Genomic DNA, 14,347 nt, shown 5'->3' with positions numbered 1-14,347 from the left:
CATCTCCATATTATAGATGAAGAAACTGAGGTTGATGCTCTTTTGTGAGTTGACCAAAGTCTATCAGGAGTGGATTGTTGACAGGTATGGGGTGGTCTGGAGAAAGAGTTTGTAAAACACAGAGAGTTGGGCAACATCTGCCTTTGCTCTCCTAATAGATGATGCTCTGGATCCAGAGATGCCAAATCTCTGTCATTCTGGGCTAAAACTGCTCTTGGAGTGGGATCTGGGGAAAGAAGGGCATTGACTTGCAGACCTGGATTCTGAGTTTGTCTTTGGTGTGATTCTGACCTGCTGAGTGATTTCCAACAAATTTCATGTCCTTGGTTTCCTCAGTGGAAAAATGAGCAGATGATGGGCTTAGAATATCTTAGAAGTTTCTAGCAGCAATTGTATCTGTGTGTATGGAGGAGAAGAGAGAAGGGATCATGGCCCTCACCATAGTTAAAGGAGAACTTTGAGTAGAAACAAAACTCAGTGGTCCTCTTGTGTTTGGGAGGCTCTTCTGCGGCACCCCAGAGAGGCATTCACCTTGGCTCCCCTTGCAAACCTCCACAGATGGGGCACTTACTCTTGCACAGTATTTGCCAGCCACAGTCCTTTAAAGGCACACACAGGACCCTACACACTCTTTTGGAAGCCAGACCTCACTGCAAAATAAATGCACTTCAGTTTATACACATCCCATAGAAGGTGTAATCTGCAAGAGGCTATTTTATATAACAAGCTGCCATTGACAAGCTGGCATAGTGATACATTATGAATGTTCAGTTAGATATTTATTACTTGCCGTTTTGAGGTTTTCTGTTTGTATTTTAGATCTGGTTCCTTCTGTAACCATGTGCATGTGTCTGTAGGTGTGCACACATGTGCACATATAAGTTTGTAGGTCTCTGAAGAGCTCTGAGGCCTGGAGAACAAGGTCAAGCCTGTTTTCCCAGATAGCTTTACAGAGTGCTGTGTCCTCCAGGTCTTTGTAACTGAATGCCACACAGCCTTGTGTCTGCCAAGAAGACTCATCACTGTCATCACAGTCCTAATCATCACTACATCACTTCCCTACTACCACTGCCTCTGAGCTGGGCAGCAGAGCTGCCCCCACCAACACGGACTTTTCTTTCTCTCCCTTCTCTCCCCAGCCTCATTCCTTGAAAGCTCTGCCTTCCAGCCAGACCCAGTTTGCTTTACAGGCAATGTCCTGCAGCTCTTGGGTGACCTTAAAGCTATCAACAGCAAACAACTAACACTCGCCAGGAACACTTACACCCACATCTTATCTTATGTAATCCTCTCCGCCCTCCTTCACTCTCCCTGGGCCCCTCCAAGTGTCCATCACCTTCATCCAAGTCCTGTGGGAGGACTTAGGCCACAATCAGAGAGGTCTGGGGTTACTTCACTTTGCAAATGTTGCACAGAGAGGCCGAGTAGCCCAGCAGAAGTCACACAGCTTGCTAAAGAGCCCAGCTTCTTAACCTCCAGTTTCTGATCTCTTAACTGACCCCACTCCCCCTGGATCTTCCAGGTCTCACTGCCCCGTCCTACCTCCATGATCTTTGCTGAATTCACATAGTACCAGCTCTATTTTGGTTTTGCCTAATACTTTTTCCTCAGAGGTGGTTGAATTTATTGCAGAGGAACTGTTTGATCATTACAGTAATCACCTGACTCACTGCCCCTCAACTAGGTCACCCTAAAATAAATGCAGTCAAAGTATAACCAGTGTCTCTAATGTCTCTGTAATGGCCCACTCCTGTCTCGGCTCACCCTCCTTCATCAGGCAGGGAGACAGGGAGACTGGCCTGCCTCACAGAGGTGCTAAGGATAGACTGGCACTCAGGCTGCTACGATTTCTTTGCCATAAAGATGGAGCTTGAAGGAGAAGGGAAAACGGAGTCTCGTCACTATGTGATTGATTCTTGTGGCTGCCTCTGTCACTAACCATCCAAATCCAACCTGGGACCCCCAGGGTTGCCTCCTTCACACTTGAGGAAGTGTTTTGCTCACATCATGGGGCCCCTTCTGTACCATGGAGAGGAGCCAGCCCAGGTGGGTTTACAAGCTGGCTTAGCAGCTGCTTCACTCTGCTGCTAGATGAGACATTGAATGCTGGGGAAGATGGCTTGTCCATCTGTAAGTGGGCATAATACCATGGCATGCAACATTGAGAAGATGAAATGAGAAAGTCACCTGGACAGAGTCAGGAGCATTTTAGCATCAATAGTTGGCATTGTGCCCTATGGGCACTCTGCTGTCTTCTCTTAGCAATACTAATTTGAAGTTCCAATCTTCCTGTGAGCCATGGTGCCCAACCAAGGTTGTCAGTGGGGAGAGGTAACCTGGATGCCCACCAGTAACAGCTGGAATGCTAGGGTGCAATCAAGGTGAGTCCTGGACCTCTTTAAGGTGAGGGGGCCTGGACTGAGGTTAGAAGGCAGGGAATGGCTCTGTCACAGGATGGTGGTGCAGGGAGACTGGAGAAGAAGAAGAGATGGTGTCAGTGGGCTGCTGCAGTGCTCAGGCTCACCTTTCTGTGACTGCGGTTGTACAGGTGGTGGAGGTGACCATAAGGAAGCAGGTAATGATTGAGTAGGAGTGACAGTATTTAAAGATCTGGAGCCTGAGTGCTCCCAGGCTGTATGAACTTGGGGTTTCAAGTAAAGTAGACCTTTGGAAGACTCTCTCCCTTAACCTCTCTCTGCTTTCTGAGAAAGCTGCTAAACTGGCCGGAGGTCAGGCTCCTGACAACCTTTCTAAAATGAACCCCAATTTCGCTGTCCCCTCCCCAGAGGCTGCTAGCCAGACCAGTATTTTACTTTCCATAAGCATCACCCCATCACTACCCAGCCCTTTCAGCAGAGGTCAGAGCCTGCTTACGCATTCTGGTCATCTTGTGCTTGGCACTCATGACATCTGTCACTGTGTGGCACTTACACCACAGATGCTATTCTTTGCTTTTCTGTGGATGGTTGCCAGGCTGCTGAAGACTCTGTGTGCATTTGCCCACTGTCCTATACACATGAAGTCCAGAAGCACTAGGACAGACCCAAGTTCAGCCAGGCTTTCCAAATAAGTTATGAGCCAGGCCAGACAGCTATTCACCTGGAAGGGAGTTTTGCCATCCTGATGTGGCAGGTCTTTCAGCCAGTGGTAGGGGCAAGGACTGTGCTGAAATCTGAATTACGTAGTCTCTCAAAATGGCCTGAGGGCTTTAGGGTCTTGGGGATTGTGCTCCAGGCAGGGGACTGCATTTGCAGCCTAACTATGGCACTATGGCAGTGATCTCAGACACAGTGCTGGTCAGAGAGAAAAGTGTGTGTGTGGTGGGGGTGGGGGTGGGGGTGGCGGGGGGAGATGGTAGATGGGTTGTGGGATCTCTGAATCATCTGCTAATAGGACTGAGGACAGGAAATAACACAGTTATTGCTGAGTATGCAGCAATCTGTGTCCAGGATTCCAATGAGTGACCAGGCTGCTTCTCTTTGATTATCTTCAACATGGGGCGCCATTCACTTTTAGCAACTTCCATCGCCCTTAGTTTTCAAAATTTTGGATGCTATGGTGACATCTATAGCCACAGAATGAATTCAGCTACCAAAGAGTGTTGTCAGGTTTAAACAATGCTATTGAACTTTAAAAAAAAAAAACAATATCTAACTATCAGGAGATTTCATTGAAAATCTAGATGTTTAGTTAGAGATGGTCTCTAATAGTGATGATTCAACTTAAGGTTTTCAGCTTTACAATGCTGCAAAAGCTATATCCATACAACCATTCTGTTTCCATATTCAGAATGTATTCAATAAAACATCTCAGATATCCAAAAGTTTGTTACAAAGTAGGTTTTGTATTAGATGACTTTGCCAGCTGTAGGCTAATGTAAGTCTTCTAAGTGTGTTTAGGGCATGCTGGATTATGCTATGGTATGTGGTAGGTTAGCTGAAGTAAATGCATTTTTGACTTACAGAATTTAACTTCTGATGGGGTTATTGGGCTAGACCACCATCATAGAGGGAGGTGAAGCTTCATGCATGAAAAATAGCCCTGGTTCACACTGATAACTGCTACTTCTGGGTTAGAGTTTGGGGCTATGAGACCTCTACTAAGGAACAGACCCACCAGGCAGTGACACCATGCAGCGATGCTAACAGCCTGGCCTTCATGACATCAGAGTTTGTCACCTTGCGGGAGTGGCTCTTGAGCTAGCGGAATTCAGGCTGCCTAGAAAATCCCCGTCAAAATGCAGGAGTGTCTGATCTTTAAGATTCTGCTCAGGCCATGACAAGAAAAGACAGTGTGCCTTTAGCAGAACCCTACTGCTTTTTTGAATATGCTAAAGGGTCCTTTCAAGGGACCTCATGTTTAAATGGCACACATGACCTGGTTTGCAACCTGATTTGAACACAGCCATAGGGTAATAAAGGCATCTGAGACAATCAGACTGTGGACTGGATTAATTAGATTAAGGAACTAGATTTCTTTGTGCAATTTTGTTAGCTGTAGAAACGGAAAGGTGGTCAGATACTCACCAGTTAGAAACTGATATTCAAATCCTTATTAGTAAAATGATCAATCCTTACTAGTAAAGTGCTTGATTATCATGTCTTTTTTTTTTTTCCCTGTGCTGGGGACCTAACTGAGAACCTTGCACTGTACCACAGACCTGCACTCCCAGCTCCTACATGGACTGATTTTAAAATACTCAAGGAAACAAACAAAAATGCATGTGGCAGGAAGGAATGGATGGAAGATAACTGGAAAATATTAAAACACCATTTGGTCTGAGGAAAGGGAAGGCAGTGGCCCATCGTACTCTTTCTCCACTGTTGTGTACCCTTGGGACATAGGTGACAGAGCAGGGTCTGCTCTGGGAATGTTTGCATGAGCCACTCAGCATGAGCAGTTCCCACGTTACCCATGGTTTACCATTTATTCTGTTCTGGGGAAATCCCATTCTCCCGCTTCTCCTCCTGTCCTTTGTGGGTTTGTACAACTTTGCCCATGACCTTTACACCTCCTCCCTACACTGATCTGAATGCCCTTCACCTTCGCTGTGCTCCAGCAGGCACATGATTTGACCCTTGTCTGCCCTCAGAATAGCACTGTCTTCAGCCCCTCACCCACCTTCACTTAGCCTCATGGTTCTAGAAGAACAAAGCATCCTTCCTAGCAGCTGCAGAGGGTTCTGCTCCTTGTTCTGCTCCTTATCAGTTGAGAGCAATTTGAGGATGTTACTCTTTTTTGGCCCAAATTTTGCTTTCTACCAAAAGAGGATAATAATCTCAACTTCATGGGTGTTCAGGGGCTTCCAAAATGTTACAACCCAGGATATTCCAGAGCCAGCAGCCGGGGTTACATCCTGGTCCCCTCTGAGCTCTGAGATGAGCAGAGGCTCAGGGTCTCTCTGCCTCACATCCCTCATCTGGAGAAATAGAAATCACAATAGTCCCCATGCGGGTTACCTGGCTATTATGGGGAGCAAACAGGCCAGAGTGTGTCAAGCCCTACTGGGTTCACACAGGGTGATGCACAAGTGCTTGACATAATGCTTGGCCCTGGTGTGGCCCCTACCTTCTTCCATATTCCCACTATGTGTGTCCTACCCTGCCGCTTCACTTTCTAGGACCTCATCCATGTCCCTCTCTCAGCAATGTTCTCAGCAGCTTCCCTATCCCCACGGCATGCCTGGGCTGCCTGGATTCTGCTCTGGGAGACTGAACCATGGCTTCTCTGTTTCTGGATTTCCTTTCTGTAGGCCCTCACTCAATCCAGGTCCACGTATACAAAACCCTGCAGGGTCATCTGTGTTGTCAACAATACTGAGCGTGGCAAATAACCTTTCTAGATTCATAAGAAAAATGGCTGAGTAAATTATTTCCTGTAAAAATACTATGGCTGTTGCTATCACATTTTGGAACTATATAATAATGAAAAATTCTTACATTCAGCTAAAAACCAGCAGACTTCAGGTTACGTAGAGAGAATGATTGTAACAATCAGCTCCTACCTTATTAATATACAGGGGGAAAACAACAACTAAAATTTATGTCTGGAAAGACTGCATGCTAATAGTGGTTTTCTTTGCTTCCAATACCACTATTATTTGTCTCCTTTACACATTTCTTTTTTCAAATTTTTCTACATTGTGAGTTAATTCTACAGTGACTGAAAAACATGTACGGTGTAGAATAGTGTAGATAATATGCACCCATGTGGGCCAAAAATGAGAATATAATAGGAATACAAATAAAATATAGTAGTCCTTTATTTGTGGTGTTGTTTCCCCTGTGGCCCACCACAGTTCTTAAAGGTTAAAAGAAATTCCAGAAATTAACCAATTCTTAAGCCATTGTGAGTGGCAAGATGAAATCTCATCTGTCCTGCCCAGAATGTAAAACATTTCTTTGTCTATTGTATCCACACTGTATACTCTACCCACCCATTAGTTACTTAGTAGCCATCTTGGTTATCATATCAGTTGTCCTGGTATCACAGAGCTTGTGTTCAAGCAACACTTATTTTATCTAATAATGGCCTCAAAGTACAAAAGTAGTCATGCTGGTAATTTTATTATATTGTGTATTTTATTATATTGTGTATTGTTATAACTATTCTACTTTATCACTAGTTGTTATTTTCTTATTGTGCCCGGTTTATAAATTAAAATATATCATAGGCATATATGAATAGGAAAAATATATGAGTCTTTTCTGTTGCTGGTTTGGGGCATTCCCTGAGGGTTTCTGGATGTCTTCCCTGCAGATAAGGGAGAAGCACTCTTTTTGTTTGTAAATAAAACCTGGAAGGATATCCCACAGCAAGATAATAAAAGTGACATCCACCTGGTTGCAGAGTGAGTACTAGGCAGATGGGACAGTGGGGAGGAAGGTGTTTTTTTGTGTGCCTTTGTGTGCTGTCTTTTTTTGCTGGGGGAAGTAGCATTAGAAATCAAACCCAGGACCTCACAGTTGCCAGGCAGGCACTGTGCCGCTAAGCTAAGTCCTCAGCCCCATGCATGCTGTATTTTTGAACAACGTGAAAGTCTTACCTATTTAAAAAGCAAAATGAAAAAACACAACCGTCTAAGAAAGCCTTAGAAGACAGCATTTTCATAAATGAGCTATGGCTGTTAAGGTGCAATTTCATGAAAGGAATTGAGCTGGAGTTCAAGGTTGAGTCCTAAAAACTGGCTTTTCCACTGTGGGCAGACAATCCACCATGGAGCATTGTGATTGAAGGCACCGTGGATGGCAGGAATTCCACAGGGCCTCCCTTGAGACTGATGCTTCCAGGAGCACAGCTTGGGGATGTCAGGGCAAAGGCTCTCTCTGACCCAGATCCAGATATCAGCATGGACAAAAGGGTGCTGCAGTCTGGAACCTCAACGCCAGGGAGCCTGAGCAAGCAGGTAAGATGAGGCAGGCTGTGTAACACCATACCCAGGGTGGTGGGCACTACACCGCCATGGCCACCATATCCCCAGAGCCACCAAATTGCCACATTTTTCAAGAGGAGGTGGAAATCTCAATGTGATGTGAACCTGTCTGGCTTTAAACTAAAATGTCCTACTGGGGATATAGCTGAGCAGCATAAGCACCTGCCTAGCAAGTACAAGGTCCTGAGTTCGATTTCCGGTACCAAGTAAATAAATGAATAAATAAAATGCCCTAATTTTTCTACCAATTATTTAAACATCTTATGGGCGCTGCTAAACTCCTCTGCAGGCTGCCAGTCTGACCTCTGATCTCAGTGTGCTCTTGCAGAGCTAGGTGGACTCCCAGCACTGACTTTTCTCGTTTCTGACGGCTTCTCCCTGGTTTCTGTTTCAGATTGGGATCAAACTCACTGGCCAATTTCTTAGAGGAAATCCACCTCCTCCTGTTTGAAAATCAGGCTGACACACACCCAACTCTGGCCCTAGAGAGCAGCTTCACCCTAATGACGGCTTTCTCCTGGGTACTGAGCACTGTGCATGTGAAAGTGACATATAGCTGCTTTGCCCCTGGGCTCTCACAGGGCCCCAGGTTGCTACCTCTTTCCAGCCTTAGCTTCCCCTCCCATCCTCTGTCCTCCAGGCACCCGGACTCCCACTGCTTTCCTTTTTTAACTCTTCGTGTTCGCACCTTTCTGTTCTTTTCATATCCAGATTCCTGGGTCTGGACCCAGACCTCTCCTCTCCTGTGTCCTCTCATTAACTCTAGTACTTGATCCCATCCTTGCCTTCAGCTCACACCTCCTTCAGGTGATTAAACATCCCTAGCGGCTCTTGAACTGGTTGTCTTCTTTCCAGCTGCGATGTTCTGGTCTTCATCCCTGCTGAAGGTGCTCCAGGGTACTCTGACCAGGTTGCTGTTCTCCAGCAATCTGCTTGCTCTTCCCCTGCCTCCTCTGTGCTGTCTTTAGAAAATGCAAAACCTGATCACTTTTATCCAGGGCTGAAAATTGGTTTTGTTGTCCCCAGAGCCTACAGGTCAAAGTCAGTGAGGATTTGCCCTTCTTTACTATTGCTCATTGCCCAGGAATGTAATTGTTCTCAATGTCGCATGCACACCTGAGGTTTGCACTGTCTCTGCTCATGCTGTTTCTCCACCTGCTCTACCCAAACACTCTCTGTCTACCTGTAGCACCTCCACACCCATTCTGCAATTCTTTGGATGGTGATGCCATGGGTCATGGGTGCTCAAGTCTGCGAGATCTGTACGTAGCTGAAAGGCTGCACGCCTCATATAGCATCTCCTGTTGGTTACATACCTGTCTTCTCCTCTGTACCGAATTCCTTTGGCAGCTGTTAAATTCACCTGTCTCTGTGTTTTTAGCGCACTGCTCAGGACTAAACAAAAGGCAGGATTTAGCAAGTATCTGGTGAATAACTGGAATAAGTATTTGCTGAATAACTGAAATAAACGACTGATATCCAGAGAGGCTTTGGAGGTTACAAGATTACTGTACCAGGACAAGTGGGAAATTCTGGAGCTCAAAGTAACCAAAGTCTCCAGTTCTTAGTAGAGCTCTGACCAAGGCCCTACCTTCAAGGTCTGTTCCCAAGGGGCTGGGGACATTTGATCTCATTCAGGGCCAACTTAGCTTTGACCACTCTCCGCTCACTGTGACAGTCCCAGACCCATGGTCTCCTGGCTGTCACACAGTATTGAACAAGGGGTGAGCTGGAAAGGCCCGTTAAGATGGGCCAGCCTTGGCCCCCTATGGTTTCCTGAGGGACTGGCTGAAGCCCAGAGAGAGGAAGTGGTTTGCCTAGGTTCACACAGTAAGAGAAAGCTGTAGTCAGACCTGGAGCCTGGGTCTTCAAGATCTTATCAGGAAGGAAGAAGTGACTGTAGGAAACTCTGAGATGTGCTAGAGAGGGTCTGAGGGGTGGCTCTTGAAGTTGAGAGAAGGCTGCTCTGAGGCTGGCCCTAGGACAGCTGTGCACAGGAAGCAGCAAGTGCAGAGGCTAGAGAGGCAATGAGCAGAGATGCAGCCAAGGCCAGGGCAGTGCCTGATGGCTGGGGCCTTGTGGATGTGTATGGAGATTGCCTCATTTTATGCAAGGCACACAGCACAGATGACTCTGCCCCCGAGTAGGCCATTCTCCAAAGAAGACACCAAACAGCAAGCACACGGATGAGTCCAAACTCATTCACCAGCAGGAAAATGCAAATAATCCAAGCCACAGCGATACCCACTTCACACCCACCAGAAGGGCTGTGATCCAAGAGACAACACAGAGAAACTGGAGCCCTTGTACACTGCTGGTAGGAATGGGGCAACTGCTTTGGAACACAGTTTGGCAATTTCTCTAAAGTTCACACACAGCATTACCATATGACCTCATAGTTCTGTTCCTAGGTATAGACTCAACAGAACTGAATGGATTAGCTCCCTAGAAAGGCCCGTACGCAGGTGATCAGGCAATATTATCCATCATAGTCCCCAAATACAAACAACTTAAATGCTCACCAATTCATGGATGGATAAATAAAATATGGTACAGAATTCATCACACAATAGAATATTTTTTAGCCTTAAAAAGACATGCGGTATTGATACATGATACAACATGGGCGCATCCTGAAAACTATGCTAAGTAAAAGAAGACAATCACAAAGACCATACACTGCATGACTCCATTTATATGAAATGTCGAGAGTAGGAAAATAGACAGAGATAGGAAGTACAATGATGAATGGGAGGTGTGGGAGCTGAATGGGGGAGACTGCTACTGTATATGGATTTATTTCTGGGATAACGAAAATGTCCTAAAATTACACGGTAGCAATGGGTGCACAACTTTGAAAAGATCCTAAAAAGCACCGTAAATTGGTAAATTTTATGTTGCTTTTTAAAAAAGACCACCCTGGTTGTTGGTGGGGACAGCTTAGAAGGGGGAGGCCTGATGGCCAACAGAGTCCCCAGACCATAGGAGGTGCTCAGTGCTCATCTGGGGTTTCTGATGACATTTCGGACAGGGTCCTTCTTTGCTGTTTTAGGAAGGGGCTGCAAGGTAGACTGTGGCATGTGCAGCAGCATCTCCGGCCTTTTCCTGTGCGGTACTGGCCTAGCGTCTGTGAGCTCCCCGTACACTGGCGCCCCCAACACGCAGGGCAAAGCTTAACATTTCAGGGTCACCATACAGTCGTTTCTGCACTGCACAATGCAGTGTGCTTCTCACAGGGCCTCGGTGGTGGCTGGCTGCACTGTCCACGCTCCCTGACTCCGGCAAGGAGCATAGGATCCGGATTTCCACCATCAAGGTCTGAATCCTGTGTGACCTCAGCAAGTCGCTGCATGTGTCTGACTCTTGGTCTCTCTTCTGAAATAGAGGACATAGATCGTGCCTATCTCACAGGGTAATTGTGAGCACACAGGAATGCAGCAAAAGTCAGATATAGCTCATTGGCACAGTGCCTGCTTGGCAAGTGCAAGGTTGGGAGTTCGATCCTCAGTACCAAAAATAAAAAAAGATCTTTAAAGATATTGTTGTTTCACTAGTTAAGTATCCTTTCTTCTTTCTCAAGGGCCCACTAGGCCTCAACACAGAGGTATCCTTATCACTAACAGGCCTGCCTGTGCCACTGTCTGGGTGCGAGAGAGGAGGGTAGGTGGGTTCTGTTGTTCCCATCTTCAGGGAGTCCTGCAGGAGAAGCAAATCTGTAAGCTTAGGGTCTCCAGAACAGATGGTTTCGGTAGAATCTTAGAGGAAAGTAGGGTAGAAAGAAGACTGATGTGCTGAAGAGGGCCTTGCAGCCAAGGGAATCTGCAAGTGCAAAGCCCAAGAGGTGAGAAAGACCATGTTAATGCAGTCAGCAGGGTTTAGATGTGTGTAGACGGAGCAGTGGACACTTGGTAGGGTGACATAACTGCAGATGGGAAAGGACAGAGACCAGGCCTGATGAGCCGCACATGCCTAAATCCAGTCTAAGGACTCTGAACTTAACTCATGTAGGAATGGTTTTGAGAGGGGAGAAACATTCTCAGATCTGCACTATCAAACTGACAGTGAGATAAAGGATGGATCAGAATTGGAGGGGACAAGACAGAAGACAAGAAAATGGTGAAAAATTCAATCTGGCAAACACTACTTTTAGAGCTAGTTCAGTCTCTTGAGCCACACGTACCTTGCCTGTCTCCCTTCTGTCAGCAAGACCACAGCACTAGGAACCATCCCATCCCATCCCATTCCATCCCATTCCATCCCAGCTCATTCCATCCCATTCCAGCCCAGGGAACATGTCTACCATAATCCTAACATCTACAGGCGACCTTCTTAACCTTCTCTAGCCTATTTCTGCCCTGTCTTTTTTCCTAAGCCCTTGTCACAAATTTGGGACCATGCCATATATATGCAAATGCACATGAAACGCTCACTTTCATGAAAAGCCTCCCCTTTCCCATAGCCACATGGCTGTCCCTACTGTTGGATCTTTAGGTGCTGCCTGTGGATGAGTATCTTGGCCATTGAGAGCAGTCTTGTTTATATTCCTGTCATTTCATACAGATGTACTCTCCTTTTAAAACATTTTTGGCAAAAGAACCTTTCTGGCTTTCCGAGAAGGCTTCTTCCCCATCATTAGGGATTTCTTTTCCAAGGATGAACTAAATTCTTAGGAATGGACCTTAATCTTATTTTTCCTTCTTGAGCTATTGGTGGAAAAGGACCACAGCTGGCCTTGTTTCCACTTGGATATGTCAAGAGGGAGGGTCAGTTTAATGAGTCATCAACCTAGGACAGAGAGAGAAAAGTTCCCGCCAGTAAATCCAGGAGAATCAGTGAAAGCTGGGACTAACAAAGAGATTAGCCAGGACAGGATGATGGAGGAGCTGGCTGGCTGGGCTGGGGTAAATCAGCCAGCTCTCAGCTTCCTGTGTGGTAGTAAGTAGTAACTTTCCTTCCTCCTTACAGACCCCTAGAGAAACTGCTTGGCAAAGGTACCCACATCCCACTGCCAATCTGTGGGTTCACTTCCCCAGTGATTATGTAGAAATTATACATGGCCCCAAAACCAATGCTGATCAGGCCACATGGCAGGTACCAGGCACCAATCTATGCATTTTACTTAGCCATATTTTGAGATGGGTAAGGTAGTGTCAGAAGCACTCCAGAATCACGGCAGGCCTTGGTCTCATCCTACAGCAGGCATTTCCTACCATGTGGAAGTCACTTACTTTGGTTTCCGCATCTGTAAATTGGGATTGAATAGCACTAGCTCCCCAGGATTGCTGCCATGACTGTAGCCACCACTGTATACATAATGAATCTAGTACCAGGCCAGCACAGAACATCTACTCCAGAAAGGTTACTTTTTCATTATTTCAAATTCTCCTTCTATCCCAAGATAAGCAGTATCAAGAAATGTAATCTATTCAATTACTTTTTATAACCTTTAGAGACCCGGAATTCACCAGTAGGCAGGAATTAATAACTTCCTCTTACAAATAAGAAAACTGAGGTTTGACAGAAACTGCTCCCAGAAAGATGTCATATCTTAGAGAAGCCTCAGCCCGAGGGTGTACATCCAGGGTGGGTATCAGGATGCTAAACCCCCAGGCCCTGCTTCGTGTTTGCTGTCCCCTCCACCCTGACCGCTCACCCTTCCCATGGTCCATTTCCAGGAAGGGAGACTGAAGGGACCTGACGCTACAAATGAGTTCCTAGGAAACAGTTATGGGTCAGAGTCTCAGGCCACCCAAGTTAGGGTGGGACACCTCACAGGCACCTTCCTTCCCGCCCCCTTATCCTCACAACCTACCTGAACGGGAGAAGATTCAAGGTCAAACAACCCAGGTGGGATTCAGAGTTGAGGCCACCTGCCCCACTCACCCTGCTGGGGAATCCTTGTCCCCAAGTCCCCCAGGTGTGCTTGGTTCTTGCTCCTGGGCATAAGGCAGCAGCTTGAAAACCTAGAAGACCTCTCTCCACCAGCCCCAGGCCTTCGACTGGCATTCATTCCTAAAGCAGAGTCCCTCTGCGCTCCGCAGAAGCATCTCAGAAAATGCCACCACACAGACCAGGGACAAAGCAGGGAATGTTCGGGCGCCAGTGGACTTTCCACACCTACCTTGCGGGCACAGGGAATCTAAAGGCGCACCTCACATCTCTTGCACCGGCGCGGGCTCAGGCTGCTTTCCTTGATCGCAACGCCCCCTTGGGGCGGGCAGAATCCGCGAGGGTCGCAAAGAAGGAAACTGAGGCTTACAGGCGAGGCGCTCGCTCAAAGGTCAGACGCCAGGAGCAAGCAGTGGGGCCCCAGCTGCAACTGGGGACGGGGCCACAACGGCCACAGGATCCAGGGGCAGGAAGCGGAGGCAGCGCCCGCCCACCCACGACCCCACCCGGGCCGAGGCCCAGAGGGAAGCTGCGGCCGCGTTACCTGGTGCTGCTGCTGCTGCGCGGGCAGTGGCCCCGCGCCCGAGCCTGCTGCGCCCCGGGCAGGGATGGAGCGAGCTGCGCGCACAGCCCGCGCCTAGCACCCACTTCCTCGTCTCCGCCCCCACTCGCTGCTCCTCCTAGCTTGCCGCTGCTCCTTCTCTCCAGCGCTGTCTCTCTCTCTCTCTCTCTCTCTCTCTCTCTCTCTCTCTCTCTCTCTCTCTCTCTCTCTCTCTCCTCCCTTCCTCCCTCCTTTCTCTCCCTCCCTCTCTCTGCTCTCTCCTTCTCCCACGCACATGCACCCACACACTCTCCCCACTCTCCATCTCCTTCATTCTCTCCCACAAGCTCCTTTCCTTTTTCTGACGCCTTTCCCCTCAGACTCAGTGTCCACTGAGACATTGGCTGCGTGGAGAGCACCCCAGCTGTGACCCAGGCTGGCCTCTGGCCTGCCCTGAGGGTCAAGGGCACTAGACCCAGTCATAG

At 47.5% G+C, this 14,347-nt stretch overlaps 1 protein-coding gene across 4 annotated transcripts in view; it reads right to left on the bottom strand.

The window, feature by feature from the left end:
• The window catches only part of Hrh2 (histamine receptor H2), a 47,314-nt gene extending 33,255 nt beyond the window's left edge, over positions 1-14,059 (bottom strand). Inside the window, exon 1 of one of the 4 annotated variants that reach the window (XR_010041119.1) lies at positions 13,866-14,059. The gene's annotated coding sequence lies outside the window, so the exon portion shown is untranslated. The other 3 variants (XM_063230807.1, XM_063230808.1, XM_063230809.1) reach the window with 3 other exon arrangements.
• Positions 14,060-14,347: the final 288 nt, after the last annotated feature.

This window comes from Cavia porcellus, unplaced genomic scaffold, assembly GCF_034190915.1.
Source record: "Cavia porcellus strain 051 isolate PalLab524CR breed Dunkin Hartley unplaced genomic scaffold, mCavPor4.1 scaffold_19, whole genome shotgun sequence".
Classification (NCBI taxonomy): Eukaryota; Metazoa; Chordata; class Mammalia; order Rodentia; family Caviidae; genus Cavia; species Cavia porcellus.
Note: the sequence above shows the minus strand (reverse complement) of the source record. Positions and strands in the feature narration are given on the sequence as shown.